At 37.7% G+C, this 14,217-nt stretch overlaps 1 protein-coding gene across 5 annotated transcripts in view; it reads right to left on the minus strand.

Annotated features, from left to right (window-relative positions):
- The window catches only part of NIPBL (NIPBL, cohesin loading factor), a 198,557-nt gene that overhangs the window by 127,651 nt on the left and 56,689 nt on the right, over positions 1–14,217 (minus strand). The window contains exon 2 of one of the 5 annotated variants that reach the window (XM_018065529.1): positions 13,056–13,093. The exons of the other annotated variants lie outside the window; for them this stretch is intronic. The gene's annotated coding sequence lies outside the window, so the exon portion shown is untranslated. The remainder of the gene's footprint in view (positions 1–13,055; positions 13,094–14,217) is intronic. 5 annotated transcript variants of the gene reach the window in all.

Genomic DNA, 14,217 nt, shown 5'->3' on the forward strand with positions numbered 1-14,217 from the left:
TACAAATGTGAAAAACTATTTATAAATTCCAGAATCACACAATTTCATAGGTGAAAAATATCTCTGGGAAACAAACATCTATTTTATAGGCAAGAAAACCAAGACCTAGTGATAGTAGGTATGTTAAATATGGTCACAGAATAAATTATTAGCCAAAGTCAGCAAATTCTCAATTCGACATTCACCAAGTTTTGCTCTTATACTATTTATTCAACAAGTATTTACTAAGTGCCTATAACATGCAATACACTGTTGCAGCTAGGGATATAGCAGTGAACTAAACAGATAACAATTCCTGTATGGCCTCACAGAGTTTAATTTTCCATACGAAAAGGTGCTTTAGTTCATTAGTCTTTAAGAAAATGTAAATGACAACCATAGTAAGATATATTTAAAGTTAAAAAGTAATCAACTGTTGCAATGACAGCATAGTAACAACAGGAATGCTCACACAATGCTGGTGGGAGTATATAAAATGGGTACACACACTCTGGAGAAGGGACATTATCTGTTGGGTGATTACCCTAGGCCCTGTAATTTCACTCCTTGGTATATACCCAATAGAAAGCTAAACAGCTTAAAGCTCTCAATCTCCTCCTAGAACCAGTGGGTCAGGCTAGACATGTTGGTCTTCAGAGATGGCAGAGACACAAAAAGTGCAAGCACAATCTTACAACGTTTTTTCAAACCTTTGGTCATGTCACTGGCAGGACTACACATCACTTGGGAAAGAGCCTGGATGCAGGCAGGGGTGAAGGCCTGGAGCTGTTAATACAATCTATCATATCCACCCATTCCAAGATGTTTCAGAGATGGAAGCTGATATTTTAACAACACTCCCCTGCAAGGTGATTTTGATGCTTGCTAAAGTCTGAAAACCAACAGGCACCAGAGATTGCTGGGTCTTATGCCCAGAGTTTCTAATTCAGTAAGCCCTGAGTAACAGCCAAGGATTTAGCATTTCTAATAATTTCCCAATGATGCTAAGGCTACTGATCCTAGGGCTACAGTGGTAACTACTGGGCTAAAAGACAGGGAAAATCTTCTGAGGAAGATGTCACCTGTAATGAATTTTGAAAGCTTGGTATTGATGAAGAGTGGGAACGGTGTTGCAGGCAGAGAGAAAAGCAAGTGTAAAGGAAGAAAGCTGTGAAACTGCATGACGCCCATGTGGACTGAGGGAGGTTAAACAGACAAAAGCCGGATTATAAACAAGCCTATGTGCTAGGTTAAGGAGTCCAAATTTGAAACACTTTATATTAAGAAAATTATATGAACAGATTCTGTTATTAGAGCATGATCTATAGCAGCACTATGGAAGAGAAGGTGCTAAACTTGTAGAAAGGTACTAGAAGAAAGGAAGAACAATTAGGTAGGAAATAAACTACCACTTGAACAAAGAGAAAGCAAGGTTAATAGCAAGAAAAGGGCAGATATACAGAAAGAGATTAATCTGGAGACAACTTGGATGTGGAGAGAGAGGGAATCTAGGACAACTTTCAGGTTCTAGCTTGGGTAACTAAAGGTGTAACATGCACATATACATGCATTCATAAATATAGGTATCACGTTCTGTGTTGTTCCATAAGGATTTGAAACAGTTTACTACAAGAATACATAGGTTGAAAGATAAACAAGTGAAGGATTCTGAACAAAGGATACACTGAGATAAAGAAAATAAATAAAAATAGTACAGAGTAAAGCACAGTATAATGCTCTCCAAAACTCCCAAGAGTTGACCTTCAAATATGGCTTAAGTTTCCTAGTTAGGAATGAAAAGAAGTAAATACATAGTGTCTATAAAGTGAATCAACTGTTCAGGAGAAGTACAGCTTTTCCAAGATACTGGAAATCTGAGGGAAATTTCACCAGTGAGTTCACATAAAGAAGATTCTGGATGATATAACGAAGAAAGTCCTTGAAGGCATCCCTAAAAAAAAACCTCCCCAAATGTTTCGAGCTACTTTGCTTTTTTAAATCACATCCATTTAAAAGGACAATTCAGTAAAAACAAACCAACAAGGGGCCAAAATAATGCAGTCCATCCAAGTACACAGATCTCTAATAGTATGGTTCTATCGAAGAGTAAAATTGTAAACATTCAGAGGAATGGATGGACAGAAAGTTGCCACTGAACAGTCCTTCATTAATTTTTCTCAGAACTGGACTTTTCAAAAACTGAGATGGTCCAGAGTACATGTTTGAAATGGAAAACAAACACGCAGTATTACTAAGGGTAGCAATATAAGTTTTATTAACCAACCAATCTAGGCAAGGAAAATGAAGAGAGCTAACTTCACAAAGTTTAAGGAGTTTACTCAAAATATGTTTTACATAGAAACTTCAGGGAGGTTAGAATCTTCTTTGGAAAAAAGTCTGACGCTGCTCCAACACATGGATCATGCTGCCAAATTTCTACTAACAACAGATTATGCAAAATGTTATTACAATTTTCAGAATATGAAAGCCAAGAAGTTAATAAAACACCTTGTGTGTGTGCTCAGTCGTGTACGACTCTGCAATCCCATGCACTACAGCCCACCAGGCTCCTTTTACTCTAGGCAATGTTCTCTACACTATTTAACACATCATAAATTCTCTGTTACAGAAAAGTCTTTCCCTCTTTCCCTCCTTCTCCCTCGCTAAATACACTTTCACCCACTGCCCCTTGGCCCCCACCTTGGACACACACTTACTAGACTGCCTACTAGTAGGCAGTATATGTATATAAACTGAGGTATAGAGAGAGAGAAAAAATATATTTTTTGACTACTTGCTAAGTATGTGCTGGGCACTGTGCCTGTTGCTTTACATTCTCCTCCCCCCCCCTTTTTTTTTTCATTTGATCTTCATAATAACTCAATGAATAGGTCTCATTTTAAAGATCAGAACAAACGTAAAAGAAGAGCAGAAAGTATAACAATTAATTAAGATGTAGACTCAGTATTCAATAACAATTTGTCATCATTCAAATCATTCAGATATAAAAGCTTTAATAAAATGGTGCTTAAACACATAAAAAGAGTATGTTCAGCCTTACCATTACTACAAGAATTAAAACTATACTGAGAGCAAGTTTCTGAATTCCAGCCAACCTGATAAATGAGAAATGTCAACACACTATTACGGATGCTGTTGAGAAACAAGTACTCTCATACAATGCTGGCTAGAATGCAAAATGTAGTTTAATTTGGCATATATATCAAAACTACATGGGCTTCCCAGGTGGCGCTAGTAGTAAAGACCCTGCCTGCCAATGCAGGAGAACAAAGAGCCAACGGTTCAATCCCGGGGTTGGGAAGATCCCCTGGAGGAGGAAATGGCAACCCAATCCAGCATTCTTGCCTGGAAAACCCCATGGACAGAGAAGCCTGGTGGGCTACCGTCCATGGAGGTCACAGAGTCGGACACGACTAAAGTGACTTAGCACAGCACACACATATACATTTACATAAACTTTTGACTCAGTAATCCCATTTCTAGAAGCTGACCCTCCACAAATATGTAGAACATAAGCAAAATGTTATTCATTACAGCATTATTTGCAATATAAAAATTTGAAAACAATCTAATGTCTCAGCACAGGAATCTGACTGTATAGTACATCCACATCATGGAATATTATACAGTAGTTTAAAAGAATGAGAACTATGAACTGAAACAGAGTAATTCCTAGGAAAAACTAAGTGAAAAAAAAAAAAACAAGGTACAAAATAAATGTATACAGAATGCAATCTGTCCTGAATGAAGGAGAAATGAGAATACGTATAGGTACTGCTTAATCATAAAAAGAAATCAGGGAAGACAAAGTTGAAAGTAATGTAATCATTATCCCCAGGGAAGGTAGGAATGGGATTGTAGTGAGGCTCTTGAGTATACCTTCCCAATACCTTCCCTACTGGGTTGACTTTGGAACCATGTAAATGTTACATTCAGAAATCAGTTATTAAATCAAATTTAAAAAAAAGCAATCTCTAAAATCAAACACAAGCAGCATAACTATATTATCAAATAATATAATCATCAGTCCTTAATATTCATTCATCAGTCCTGAATATTCATTGGAAGGACTGATGCTGAAGCTGAAACTCCAATACTTTGGCCACCTGATGCAAAGAACTGACTCATTTGAAAAGATCCTGATGCTGGGAAATATTGAAGGCAGGAGGCGAAGGGGACGACAGAGGATGAGATGGTTGGATGACATCACTGACTCAATGGACATGAGTCTGAATAAACTCCGGGAGTTGGTTATGGACAGGGAAGCCTGGCATCCTGCAGTCCATGGGGTCACAAAGAGTTGGACACAACTGAACAACTGAACTGAACTGAATAACATCATCACACACAAAAAAACTTAACCAAGTAATTCTCACCACAGGACTCTGACTGTATAAAATTATTGAGTGTAGTGGGTTGAACTGTAAGGCCTCGTCCAAAATATGTCCACCTAAATCAATGAATGTGACCTCATTAGGGAAAAGGGTCTTTCAAATGCAAGAGTCTCAAGATAAGATCATCCTGAATTTAGGGTGGACCCCAAATCCAATGAACTTATTCTTATGAAAGACAGAAATGGGAGACACACTCACACACAGTGAAGAAGGCCGAGGGAAGATGACAGCAGAGACTGGAGTTATGCAGCCACAAACCAAGCAATGGCTGGAGCCACGAGAAGCTGGAAGAGGGCAAGGAAGGATTCTTACCCAGAGCCCCAGCAGGGAGAATGAGACTGTTAACACCTTGATTCTAGACTTATGGCCCCTAGAACTGCGAGAGAATAATTATGGTAATTTTTTACAGCAGCCCTGGTAAACTAATACACTGGGATATATTCTAAGGACAGAAAAGATTAAAGAGAACTCTTAAAACCTGCCTAGTGTGTTTTATTTTGGCAGTGGTGTCGATATAGGAATTCAAATACAATATATTCTTAGAAGTCAAGTAAAGAACACCTTCTACTGTGTCACTATTGAAATCTGAGAACTGTTATTATTTATTTCCATAAGAAACGTCAATAAAAACATCTACAAACTTAATTCCAAAGTCCCTTTCCTCATTTTTAGTTTATTTCTATTTCTATTTTCCTCTGTTTCAACATAAACTGTCCATTCTTGCCATACTGATCTTTTCATTGATTCCAAAATAGGCTTATCCTCAAACCTTGCATGAACAGACTTCCTTATACTGTTCTTTTTCCTTTCTATACCAAACAAACTCTACCTATTCTCCAAGCTCCACCTCTTCTTTGAAACCATCCTCTACTACTGTGCTTCACAATCTTTTTTCTTTAATGAACTTGTGTGTTACATGTATCTAAGTAAGGATCTGTCTATGCATCAGCTCAGTTCAGATCAGGCGCTCACTCGTGTCTGACTCTTCGCGATCCCATGGACCGCAGCAGGCCAGGCCTCCCTGTCCATCACCAACACCCAGAGTTGACTCAAACTCGCATGCATCGAATCGGTGATGCCATCCAACCATCTTATGCTCTGTCGTCCCCTTCTCCTACTACCTTCAATCCTTCCAAGTGTCAGGGTGTTTTCGAATGAGTCAGTTCTTCACATCAGGTAGCCAAAGTATTGGAGTTTCAGCTTCAATATCAGTCCTTCCAATGAACACTCAGGACTGATCCCCTTTAGGATGGACTGGTTGGATCTCCTCGCAGTCCAAGGGACTCTCGAGAGTCTTCTCCAACACCACAATTCAAAAGCATCAATTCTTCGGCACTAAGCTCTCTTTATAGTCCAACTTTCACGTCCATACATGACTACTGGAAAAACCATACCCTTGAGGAGACAGATGTTTGCTGGCAAAGTAATGTCTCTGCTTTTTAATATGCTGTCTAGGTTGGTCATAACTTTCCTTCCAAGGAGTCAGCGTCTTTTAATTTCATGGCTGCAATCCCCACCTGCAGTGATTTTGGAGCCCCCCAAAATAAAGTCAGCCACCGTTTCCCCATTTACTGCCATGAAGTGATAGGACCAGATGCCATGATCTTAGTTTTCTGAATGTTGAGCTTTAAGCCAACTTTTTCACTCTCCTCTTTCACTGTCATCAAGAGGCTCTTCAGTTCTTCTTTACTTTCTGCCGTAAGGGTGGTGTCATCTGCATATCTGAGATTATTGATATTTCTCCCGGCAATCTTGATTCCAGCTTGTGTTTCCTCCAGCCCAGCGTTTCTCATGATGTACTCTGCATAGAAGTTAAATAAGCAGGGTGACAATATACAGCTTTGATGTACTCCTTTTTCAATTTGGAACAAGTCAGTTGTTCCATGTCCAGTTTCAACTGTTGCTTCTTGACCAGCATATAGATTTCTCGGGAGGCAGGTCAGGTGGTCTGGTATTACCATCTCTTTCAGAATTTTCCACAGTTCATTGTGATCCACACAGCCAAAGGCTTTGGCATAGTCAAGAAAGCAGAAATAAGATGTTTTTCTAGAACTCTCTTGCTTTTTCAATGATCCAGCAGATGTTGGCAATTTGATCTCTGGTTCCTCTGCCTTTTCTAAAACCAGCTTGAACATCTGAAAGTTTATGGTTCATGTTTTGCTGAAGTCTGGCTTGGAGAATTTTGAGCATTACTTTACTGGCGTGTGAGATGAATGTAATTGTGCGGTAGTTTGAGCATTCTTTGGCATTGCCTTTCTTTGGAACTGGAATGAAAACTGACCTTTTCCAATCCTGTGGCCACTACTGAGTTTACCAAATTTGCTGGCATACTGAGTGCAGCACTTTCACAGCATCACCTTTAAGGATTTGAAATAGCTCCACTGGAATTCCATCACCTCCACTAGCTTTGTTCGTAATGACACTTCCTAAGGCCCACTTGACTTCACATTCCAGGATGTCTGGCTTTAGGTGACTGATCACACCATCGTGATTATCTGGGTAGTGAAGATCTTTTTTGTACAGTTCTTCTGTGTATTCTTGCCACCTCTTCTTAACATCTTCTGCTTCTGTTAGGCCCATACCATTTTTGTCCTTTTTCGAGCCCATCTTTGCACGAAATATTCCCTTGGTATCTCTAATTTTCTTGAAGAGATCTCTAGTCTTTTCTATTCTATTGGTTTCCTCTATTTTTTCGCACTGATCGCTGAAGAAGGCTTTCTTATCTCTTCTTGCTATTCTTTGGAACTCTGCATTCAAATGGGCATATCTTTCCTTTTCTTCTTTGCTTTTTGCTTCTCTTCTTTTCACAGCTATTTGTAAGCCCTCCTCAGACAGTCATTTTGCTTTTTTGCATTTCATTTTCTTGGGGATGGTCTTGATCCCTGTCTCCTGTACAATGTCATGAACTTCTGTCCATAGTTCATATTTAGGGTGATGACATCAGGGAGTCATGATTGAACATAATCAGATGATCTTAAAACAATGATCTTCCTATGTTAGGCTTATTAGCAGCCTCATATTTGCTTTTATTGGTAAGTGAACCAGATTTTAAGGGAAACCTACAGTTAAACACTGGAATACTTTTTCATGCTTTCAGTATCGTATTAAGGAAAATAGAAAAATTAGTTAGTGTTTACATAAATTGGTAATTTAATATCCTTGGGAAAATCTAGGGGCTCCCTGGTGGTCCAGAAGCTAGGACTCCACACTCCCAAAGCAAGGGGCCCAGGTTTGATTCCTGGTTAGGAAACTAGATCCCACGTCTCACTGAAAGATCCTGCATGCTGCAACAAAGACTTGGTGCAGCCAAATAAATAAATAAAAAATTTTAAGTCCTTGGAAAAATCTAGATCAAAACTCAAAACAGCTCTATGTTTTTTGTTTTATTTTCATAATGCCACAATTTTGCAGTGCAATAAAGCATAATTTATTCTATTACAAAAAAGAAGCTAGTAATATTACTAGTTTCTTACTTATCGAACATTAATGCTATAGTGCTGATGAGGGCACAAAAAAAGTTTAAAAAAATCAAATCCACTTGGTATCTTATCTATGCTGAATTAAATGAACTCTGTTAATTTTTACTATTGATTTCTGAAACCACAACTAAAATATGCTCAGTCTTAGATTTAATTATTACATTAAAAAATTAAATCCTTTAACAAAAATTACCATTAAGTTGCTACTAAAAACAAACATCTACTTTGAGCAAGTGATGGGGCTCCTAAATTTATAAGCCTCCTTTTTCTTCTTGAAATTAAGAGATTAAGTTCTTCTACACTAAAGCCCAGAAATGTTTCTACTGATATCGATTAGACATCAGCCAACACTGGGTAAGTTTTAAATAGGTGTGTTATTCAATCAGTCATGTTCAACTCTTTGCAATCTCATGGACTGTAGCCCGCCAGGCTCCTATATCCATGGAATTCTCCAAGTGAGAATACTGGAGTGGGTAGCCATTTCCTCCTCTAGGGGATCTTAGTGACCCAGAGAATGAACTGGGGTCTCTAGCATTGCAGAAGATTCTTTTCTGTCTGAGCCACCAGGGAAGATATGTAAATGTTTCAAATACTATAATTTCCATAAGATACTTTTGACTAAATAGAATCAGAGAACTTCAAGGTAGAGGAAAAATTGAGCATTACTAGTCCAGCTTGCTTATTGTACATAAGAAACAGGAATGCTGCATATTTACAAAATATGGGGAGCAACAATTTGGAGAAATATTACTATAGCTGTTGTAATGGAGAAACTGAATTTATTACAACTACGAAACTCACATAATAGCAGAACTATATACAGCCTCTGATAACAGCTTTAGATATAAATTCTATTAAATACTGACACACATAGTTACCTACCACGAAAAATACACTAGAACAATATCATAACTTAGAAATATAAAATAAACAAAATAGGGAGAGGACCTGAACACACATTTTCCAAAGAAGACACACAGATAGTTAACAGGCACAAGAAAAGATGCTCAGCATCACTAATCATCAGAGAAATGCAAATCAAAATGACAATGAGATATAACGTCACACCTGTCAGATCAAATATCAACAAAAAGACCGTAAGTAACAGACTGGCACGGATGTGGAGAAAGGGTAACTCGTGCACAGTTGGTGGAAATGGAAACTGGTGGAACCAGTGGGGAAAACATCATGAAGCATCCTCAAAAAACTAGGACTACCGTATGATCCAGCAATTCCAATCCTGGGTATAGATATAAAGAAAACAAACATTAATTCAAAAAGATATGGGCACTCCAATGTATCTAACAGCATTATTTATAATAGCCATAAGCAGTCTTAAGTGTCCATCAACAGATAAATGGATATTTTGCCATTTGCAACAATGTGGATGGACTTGGAAGGTATTATTATGCTTAAGTAAAGTCAGAGAAAGACATGTATTATGTGATATGACTTACTTCAAAAAAATAAACTTGAATACAACAAAAAGAAACAGATTCACAGATACAGAGATAAAACTAGTGTTTACCAGTGGAGAGAGGGAAGAGGAGAAGGGCATGATAGAGGTGGGATTAAGAGGTACAAAGCACTATGAATAAAATAAATAAGCTATAAGGATAGCATGGCACAGGGAATACAGCCAGTATTTTATAATAACTATAAATGGAGTACAATCTTTAAAACTTGTGAATCACTATGTTATGCATATGAAACTTACATTATATTATAAACTATACTTCAAAACAAACAAAAGAACAAAACATAAAAATGAAAGACAAAAGAATTATCAATGTATTAAAAAATGATTATTCAGAAAGAACTTTTATTTAGTACTACCATTCTAGACAAGTCTAATTTTAAATTTTCATTTTCCAGTACTCTATTGGTATAAAAATTCAGCTATAAAGGTAAACTGTGATAAGCTGAGATGCATATTGTAACCCATAGAGCAACTTCTAAGAAATAACTTGTAAAAGTGGCAAAAAAAAAAAAAAAAAGAGAGAGAGGAATTTAAATGGTACACTAAAATAATATTCAGCACAAAAGAAGGCAGCTTTCATTCTAGTCCCAAAGAAGGGCAATGCCAAGAATGTTCAACATGCTAAGTAGCTTCAGTTGTGTGTGAGCCTATGGACTGTAGCCTGTCAGGTTCCTCTGTCCATGGGATTCTCCAGGCAAGAATACTGGAGTGGGCTTCCATTTCCATCTACAGGGGATCTTCCCAACCCAGGGACTGAATGCATATCTCTTAAGTATCCTGGACTGGCAGATGGGTTCTGTTCAAACTATCACACAAGTGCATTCATTTTACATGCTAGCAAAGTTATGCTAAAAATCCTTCAAGCTAGGCTTCAACAGTACATGAACCAAAAACTTCCAGATGTACAAGTTTAATTTAGAAAAGGCAGAGGAATCAGAGATCAAACTGCAAATATCCTTTCAGTTCAGTTCAGTCGCTCAGTCGTGTCCCACTCTTTGTGACCCCAAGGACTGCAGCACACCAGGCTTCCCTGTCCGTCACCAACTCCTGGAGTTTACTCAAACCCATGTCCACAGAGTCCGTGATGCCATCCAACCATTTCATCCTCCGTCATCCCTTTCTCATCCTGCCTTCAATCTTTCCCAGCATCAGGGTCTTTTCTAATGAGTCAGTTCTTCGTATCAGGTGGCCAGAGTACTGAGTTTCAGCTTCAGCATCAGTCCTTCCAATGAATATTCAGGACTGATTTCCTTTATTGACTGGTTGGATCTCCTTGCAGTCCAAGGGACTCTCAAGAGTCTTCTGCAACACTACAGTTCAAAAGCATCAATTCTTCATTGCTCAGCTTTCTTTACAGTCCAACTCTCACATCCATACATGACTACTGGAAAAACCATAGCTTTGACTAGATGGACCTTTGTTGACAAGGTAATGTCTCTGCTTTTTAATATGCTGTCTAGGTTGGTTCTAACTTTTCTTCCAAGGAGCAAGTATCTTTTAATTTAATATCTTTTAGATATTAAATATCCTTTGGATCACTTCCTCTGGATCATAGAAAAAGCAAGGTAATTCCAGAAAAACATCTATTTCTGCTTCACTGACTACTCAAAAGCCTCTGTCTGTGTGGATTACAAACTGTGGAAAATTCTTAGAGGGATGGGAATACCAGACCACTTTACTTGCTTCCTGAGAAATCTGTATGCAGGTCAAGAAGCAACAGTTAGAACTGGATGCGAACAATGGAATGGTTCCAAATTGGGAAAGGAGTCCATCAAGGCTGTATACTTCATTGTTAATTTAGCTTATATGCAGAGTTCATCATGTGAAATGCTGGGCTGGATGAATCACAAGCTGGAATTAAGACTGCCAGTAGAAATATCAATAACCTCAGACATGCAGATGATACCACCCTTATGGCAGAAAGTAAAGAGGAACTGAAGTATCTCTTGATGAAGGTGAAAAAGTAGAGTTCAAGCTGGCTTAAAACTCAACATTCAATAAACTAAGATCACGTCACCCAGTTCCATCACTTCATGGCAAACAGATGGGGGAAAAATGGAAACAGTGTCAGGTTTTATTTTCTTGGGCTCCAAAATCACTGTGGATTACATTGCAGCCACAAAATTGAAGAAATTTCTTGCTCCTTGGAAGAAAAGCTATGACAAATCCAAACAGCATATTAAAAAGCAGAGATATCGATTTTCCAACAAAGGTCTGGATATTCAAAGCTGACTTTTCCAGTAGTCACGTATGGATGTGAGAGTTGGTCCATAAAGAAGGATGGGTGTCGAAGAATTGATGCTTTCAAACTGTGGTGCTGGAAAAGACTCTTGAGAGGTCCTTGGACAGCAAGGAGATTAAATGAGTCAATCCTAAAGGAAATCAACCCTGAATATTCATTGGAAGGACTAATGCTGAAGCTGAAGCTCCAATACTTTGGCCACCTGATGTGAAGCGCCAATTCACTGGAAAAGATGCTGGGAAGAATTAAGGAAGGAAAAAAAGGGGGTGACAGTGGATGAGATGGTTGGATGGCATCACCAACTCAATGGGCATGAGTTGTGCAAACTCCAGGAGATAATGAAGGACAGAGAAGTCTGGCACGCTGCAGTCCATGGGTTGCAAAGAGTTGGACACAACTTTGACTGAACAACAACAACAAGCATAAATTCAGTCATATCAGTAATCACATTAAATGGGAATAGACTGAACATGCAAGATTATCAAAAGGCAAGATTAAAATAATGGATAAACTATCCAGATCAAACTGGCATTACTTCCACAAAAGACAGACTTTAGATGCAAAGGTAAAAACAGGTTGGAAGTAAAAGAATGGAAAAGATATTCCATATGAACAGCAATGAAAAGAAAGCTCAACTGGCTATAGTAATAGCAGATGAAATAGAGGAAATAAACAGTAATAAAGACAAAGAGGGATCATTTCATAATGATAGAAAAGTCCATAATTATATTGGGAAGATACAGCATTTACAAATATATTCACTCATACGTAACAACAGAACCACCAATACATGAAGCAAAAAGTAAAAGAATGAAATTGAACGAACAGAATTAGATAGAAAATCAGCAAGAATCCAAAAGACTTGAACAATACTATCAACCAACTTGACCTAACTTACATTTATAAACACTCCACCCAGACTATTTAGAGACACATTCTTTTTAAGCACACATAGAACATTCTCCAAAACTGACCACATTCTAGGCCACAAACAAATCTAAACAAGTTTAGAATCATAAAAAGGATGTTTCCTGACAATAATAGAATAAAATTAAAAATCTGTAACAAGTAAATCTGGGAAAACTTCCAGGTCAAAGAAGATAACAGAAGGGAAATAAAAATATTTTGAACTGTAAAAACGAAAAGATAACACATCAAACTTTGTATGTTACAACTGAAGCAGTATTTACATTACGGTATTCAGATTTAAGTGCCTGTCTTTGAACAGTCTCAAACCAATAGCCTAAGTTTCTATGCCTTAAGAAACCAGAAAAAAAGCAAATTAAATCCAAAGTAAGAAGAAACAGTAAATATTCAAGGAAAAATGAATGAAATAAACCTCAGAAAAACAAGAGAAACATCAATGAATTCAAAACTTGGTTCTTTGAAAAAAAAAATTAAAAAATTGACAAACCCTTACAATGATGAAAAAATAAGAGACAAGAGCAGGTACCACTTACCAAAATCAGAAATGGCAAAGAAGAAACCACTACTGCTCCTATAGAAATAAAAAGGATCACAATGGAATATTATGAACAACTTTAAACCAACAAATCAGAGAACTTCCATTAAAAAGAAAATACTAGAAAGATACAACTATCAGAACTGACTACAAGAAACAGAAAATCAGAATAAATCTGTAACAGTTAAGGACACTGAGCTACATATTAAAAATCTTCACACTAATAAGTCTTGGAACAGATGGTTCAACTGATGAAGCTTATGAGATATTTAAGAAATGACTTGTTCTCTGAGGTCATTATTACCTTATACCAAACCTAGACATAAACACAGGAAAACTGTAGATCAATATCCTTCTTAAAAAATTAGCTAATTGAATTCAACACTATACTGCTGCTGCTGCTGCTAAGTCGCTTCAGTCGTGTCCGACTCTGTGCGACCCCATAGACGGCAGCCCACCAACCTCTGCCATCCCTGGGATTCTCCAGGCAAGAATACTGGAGTGGGTTCCCATTTCCTTCTCCAATGCATGAAAGTGAAAAGTGAAAGGGAAGTCGCTCAGTCGTGTCCAACTCTTAGCAACCCCATGGACTGCAGCCTACCAGGCTCCTCCGTCCATGGGATTTTCCAGGCAAGAGACCTGGAGTAGGGTGCCATCGCCTTCTCCCAACACTATACTAAAATGAACTATATGTTATCACCCAATGAGATTTATCCTGAGAATGCAAGGTAGGTTTAATGATCTGATGATCAATTAATTAATACAAAAATTATATTCACAGAATACAGAACAAAAACTACATGATCATTTCAATGAGATGCAGAAAAAAGCACATGAGAAATTCCTCAACACTGTAGCAAAAATGCTCAAAAAACTAGAAACAGAACTTCTTCAACTAATTAAAGGACACCTATAAAAAGTTTACAACAAACATTATACTTAACAATGAAGGCTTTCCCCCAAATAGCAGAAGAACAAAGATGTCTACTCTTACTACCTCTTCTGAATGTTGTACTGTAGATTCTAGCCAAGGCAGCAAAGACAGGAAACAATAAACTTTAAAAATTAAAAGCTATTATGTACATTTAGACTAGAAGAGGCAGTCTACTCCACTATTCTTGCCTGGAAAGACTCACAAACAGAGAAGCCTGGTGGGCCAG

The sequence above is a fragment of the Capra hircus genome, chromosome 20 (genome assembly GCF_001704415.2).
Source record: "Capra hircus breed San Clemente chromosome 20, ASM170441v1, whole genome shotgun sequence".
Classification (NCBI taxonomy): Eukaryota; Metazoa; Chordata; class Mammalia; order Artiodactyla; family Bovidae; genus Capra; species Capra hircus.